The sequence below is a fragment of the Chenopodium album genome, chromosome 3 (genome assembly GCF_948465745.1).
Source record: "Chenopodium album chromosome 3, dcCheAlbu1.1, whole genome shotgun sequence".
NCBI classification, from domain to species: domain Eukaryota; kingdom Viridiplantae; phylum Streptophyta; class Magnoliopsida; order Caryophyllales; family Amaranthaceae; genus Chenopodium; species Chenopodium album.
The window spans coordinates 26329767-26335482 of NC_137836.1; the positions used below are offsets into that span (position 1 = coordinate 26329767).

The window sequence follows — 5716 nt, forward strand, 5'->3', positions numbered from 1 at the left end:
CCATTTGAACAAGTAGAAGCATCATGGTCATAAGACCCACAATTATCACAAATCAAACATCCATTGGACATATTGTTAGAAGTAGAAGGAGGAGTAGAGTTATAAGATGTACCTCTCCCTTTAATGTGGGAGGGATGACCTTGTGCATTGGAAGTTGCACTATCAAGCTTGGCCTTCATTGTTGTCATCTCCTTCCCCGAACTTGCAATTTGAGAGGATAGATTGTTGATGGCATTAAGGTGATCAACCGAATAAACCGTTGATCCATTATTGCTTGAAGACTCTCTTTCTCCTTCTTGCCAATCCATATAGTGGCGCACCATATCTTCTATAATGTCCACAACCTCTTTTTCGGTTTTGTTCATGATAAGCCTCCAGCTCCCGCATCAAGACACGATTTTCCTTGAGGACTCAACCCTCCATAGAAAATTTGAATGATTTGATAGGTTGGGATGCCATGATGGGGACATTCTCTTTGAAACTCCTTATACCTTTCCCAAGCTTCATACAAGCTCTCACTAGGTTTTTGCTTGAAACTTTGGATCAAAGCCCTTGCCTCCACCGTTTTCTTTTGGGGGTAGAACTTAGACAAGAATTCCTTGGTAACTTCATCCCATGTTCTAAGAGAATTTGTCTTGACCTCCTTGTCTAACCATTCCAAAGCTCAACCTATGAGAGAGAAGGGGAACAACTTGAGCCGAATAAACTCTTGAGAAACACCATTCACTTTAATAGTGTTGCAATACTTCTCGAACTCTTTGAGATGGTTTAGCGGACTCTCAGTCTTAGCCCCACTAAATTGTCTCCTTTCGATCAAAGTGATCATGGCCGGTCTTATTTCAAAGTCATTTGCCGATGTTGTTGGAAATGCAATCCAACTTTCAAACCTATATGCACCGGGAGTTCCCAACTCCTTCAAAGCTACTCTTGGATTATCTCCCATGCTTACTTAGTCCTCCTCTTCTCTTTCTTGGTGAATTTCTTTTCTTGCAGAGCTTGGACTCAAAGAACGATTAGCAACCTTTATCCTTGTTATTGTTCTCCCGAATTCCGGATCAAATGGCACTAAAGTCCTTCCTCTTATACTACGCATACAAAAACTCAAAGCAAATGTCAATAGCACGGCTACAAATGTAGCCTAAAGAGAAAAATCTTTTTGTATTTTTGAGATTAAGTGAAATAGACTCAACAACAATAGCATTCATCTACGCCACTCTCCGGCAACGGCGCCATTTTTTATCTAGGGCGAGTATAGGTCGCTGAAAACTAATCTACCCTTGGTCAAAACAGAATTTATAATCTCTCAACACACCCCTATAAAAAGCATAGAGTAAGTCGAGGGTCGAACCACTAGGAGTGGGAAGTGAATGCTAAAGTCAAAGCTAAGCTATTTCGAAGCAATAAAGTGAGGTGTGTGTATCCAAAACAATCAAACAATCGAAATCAAATCAAATTTAACAAGCACTAGGGTTAGGATCCGCATGTACTCGGAATGGATATAGATAATTGGGATTGAAGATGACTAAGTCAAGTGTTGAGAGGGAAAATCAACTAAGCAATCAAGAAAGTAAGGTAAGCTAATCTCCTAGAGGTTAAGCTAGCGCCAACTACGAGAGACTCTAATTAGGGACCATGCAAACCTACTCAATCGACAAAAGTAAGCCAGAAATCAATTTTCTTTATCAATGCAAGCATACAATGCATTCTAGTGTAACAATCAAAGTAAGCTACTCTTCAATTAATCACACACATGCACTTAATCAATCAACCAATTTAATCACAACATCAACTCCATCAATTTCCCCCAATTAGCATCAATCCATCACTCATACATGCTTCACCATTACCCTAGCAAGAGAACTACTTACAATCCATTGAAATTAAGATCAAAACTAAGCTAATCAACAATTTCATCATCATCATATCAATATAACTAATTCAATAACAAATTCAATTCAAACTTGAACAATCAACGAAGCTATTGAAATGATAAGCCAAAAATTGCATTAAAGTAAAAGAATCCTTAAAAAATTGCTTTAATTCAATGGAGAAAATGCTAGAATTAACAATATTCAATCATCAATCAACAATCAAGAACCTCTCTCTCTACCATCTAGAGTTTCACTCCCTAAAATTCTAATTCTAATTTCTAAATTAATTATCTAATTTTCTCTAATTCTCCTCTTCTAAAAATAGAAAGAAAATCTATATAGTAAAACTAAGAGAATTTAGTTAGATCGTCCCCAAATAAACCTATACAGGTGCGGCCAACTATAAGGGAGAGCGCGGTCGCGCAAATTTGGTAACAAAATAGGGTCCCAGACTGGCGCGCTCGCTCCACCAGGCCGCGCAGCCGCGCCATAGTCGCGCGCGCCCGCGCTTCGGAGCAGGGCAGCCTTCTTCCCTATCATTCTGATGCTCCTCGTGTGTTCCACTTAATGCTCTTGATAAACACGGGACTTTGCATTTTCTAAACTCCATGTTTACGGGTTCAAGACTAGAAATCATGCCCCCACGGCTTGAATTCATAGCTCAAGGACTTTAGGAACTTGCACTTCTCCATGCTTGATCTTCAAATGAAGAACACTAGACACCCTAATCAATGCTGAACTTGGGAAGAGGCCTCGGGAAACTTGGATAATGACCTTAACCTGAAAAATAAGGGAAAACAAGCAAATAAAAGAGAAAATAACAAAATAAACAAAGAAATGCGTAAAGAAAAAAATCCAACTAAGAAAATGAAAACTAAAAGAAATAAAGAGTAAAATCAAGGAAAAGCTAAGTAAAAGAGCTATAGAATAGCATGAAATTCACCCTAAAAAGAACCAAATGAGTGCCATAAATGACACTCATCAATGCACCAATAGCATCATGTAACAGTAGTCAGCAGCAACAGCATCATGTGACAGTAGTTAGCCGCAGCAGCTGCAGAAACAATAATGTGCAACAACATCCACAAGAAATTACATCCACACATACACTCACAAACATAGTCACACAAACCAGATTATATTTACAATATAAACAACTTGCATTCAGACTCGGAAAATTGTAAAATAACAACAAAACAGAACCAAGATTAATTCCCCTTCACCACAATTAAAAAAAATCCAATTACTTAACCATGAGCCTGGCAACTTGACGCAAGCTTTTCCTCTTCTTCTCTTTTTTCTTACTCATTTACCTAACTATAGTTACCGTCAAGGTAAAAAAATAAAAAGATTAACATTAAGGGTTTATTAGGCTAATATGAATTTATCTGAATTGTAGCAAGCCTAGCAAAAATGTCGAGCACAACACAAACATACAAATATCACCTTGTCTAACGATATGCAATATAGGAGTAACTATTGCATGATACTCGATAAACATTTCAAATAAAGACCAAAAATGATCAGCATGCTAGTCAGAAGGCACTGTTCAAGTTTATAAGATAAGACGATAAGTGCGAGTAAAATTTAACCTAGAAAAAGTAGGCCAAATTCTTCTATAGAGTTCAACTTCTATAAATAGTGCATTTTCCCCTTCCTTTTTCAATAAAAAAGAAATTAATTAGAAATGACATAGTTCACGCACACTAACTAGCTAAACCTTTTTGAACATTTCAGTTCAAGGTGTCTAATAATAATAGAAAAACAATCAATATACATAATATAACTTGTCGCAAACTATATCATAATTCTTTTTTTAAAAAAAAAAAGAAAATCTGAAGGTGGAATTAATATGGCAGTACCAAGTCCTAGATAACCCAAGCACTTTTTTTTCAACATTATCTCAGTGAGCCAATTAAGGAAATTATACACATCCAATGTGATTTTGAAAGTCAACCACTAATTTTCCCAATTTCATAAATAGTAGAAAATCTGTGTACAAAAGAAATGTTAATAAATCTAAACAAATCTGCAGAAGCAAAAAGAGATTAATATAGCATGGTTGGGACTTGGTCATACTATGTAGAATGTAATTTTGACTACAAGTACAAATGTAACAACAACCTACTAAAGATACCCAACACAAGACTTAATATAAAGAAAAAAAAAAGCTCATAATAAGGAAATAATAAGCAAAACTACTTAACTAGGACCCTAGTAATAAATAATTCTAAAAGCAAGATAAATAGATGCATTTTTAATTGCAGCACCAATTGCTTGTAGAGTTGTAGGTTATATAAATGGATGTCATCCTTGCACCAAACAAGTCTTAAACTACGTACTATTTAGTTCACAAGCAAAAACCCTTTGTTTATCTAAATAAAAAAGGCAAAATTGGCCTCAATACTCTAAACTTTGGCTTGGGTGCACACAGCACCCTGAACTAAGAAAAATAGCCAAAACACCCCGAAGTATTAGCATGGGTGCACTCAGCACCATAAAAGAAAATTTCCGGCCAAAAGTGGTCGGATTCCGGCGACTTTTTTTTTTAATAAACTAATGTTTTTTTATTTTCTTATTATTATTATTGTTATTATTATTATTATTATTATTATTATTATTATTATTATTATTATTATCATTATTATTATTATTATATAATATTATTATTGTTATTATTATTATTATTATTATTATTATTATTATTATTACAAAAATACCTCGATTTGCGTGTTGTTATTTATTTTTTTACCCATAATGGTTCCAAATTAAGCTCGGAATTTTTACCCATAATGGTTCCAAATTAAGCTCGGAATTCGTAAAAAAATAATGGAAATACCTCGTTTTGCGTGTCAAGCAATATCTCAATTTGCGTATTGGCTTCGGGGTCATTTTTACTTTTATAGGGTCCGAATTCAGCTCGAGAGTTGCAAAGAAAATACCCCGTTTTACGTGTCAAGAAATATCTCGATTTGCGTGTCTTAGCTAATTAGATTTTTCTCGACACGCAAAACGAGGTATTTCTGTTTTTTTTTTTTTGCCAAATTTGAGCTAAATTTGGATCCAATAAGGGAAAAAATGACACCCGAAACCGTTTCTGAACAATTTCCGTCAAAAAAATAACAACACGCAAATCAAGGTATTTTAGTAGTAATAGTAATAATAATAATAATAATAATAATAATAATAATAATAATAATAATAATAAGAAAAAAAAATTTATTCAAAAAAACATTTTTTATTAAAAAAAAAAATTATTAAAAATAAAAGTCGCAGGAATCCGGCCACTTTTGGCCGGAAAATTTCTTGTATGGTGCTAAGTGCACCCATGGTAATATTTCAGGGTGTTTTGGCTATTTTTCTTAGTTCAGGGTGCTGAGTGCACCCAAGCCAAAGTTTAGAGTGTTGAGGTCAATTTTGCCAATAGAAAATTAAATCCTAAACCAGATACTTTATTAGCTAATCTCAACTCCTTAACTTAGGTAACTCAAGTTTAATCCCTTCATCTCCCCCTGCCCACCCCTTTGATTAATATAGAGTAATTACACTATATTTTAACCCACATTATACTAGTGATACTAAGATTTCATTACGATAAAAATAATAATAATAAAAAAAGGAAGAACAAAGATGAGAGTATAATTAGAAAGATTAAATTTAGTATCTCCCTAATAGAACTATCACTCACACGTGGAAACCTAAAATTGCATTGGAACCATGAGCAACTAAACACTAATGAACAAATCAAAATTTTTACAAAGTTGCCTTTAAAAATAACTCATTAAAAGCAACTATAGAAAAATTTATGCTAAGCAAAGAGTGATAGAATAAGACTAAGATACGAG

General features: G+C 34.4%; 1 non-coding gene across 1 annotated transcript; it reads left to right on the forward strand.

The window, feature by feature from the left end:
- The first annotated feature begins 452 nt into the window (after nt 1-452).
- On the forward strand, nt 453-558 carry LOC145625791 (small nucleolar RNA R71). Its single transcript, XR_014110694.1, has one exon. It is a non-coding gene; the product is annotated as a small nucleolar RNA R71 (small nucleolar RNA).
- Nucleotides 559-5716: the final 5158 nt, after the last annotated feature.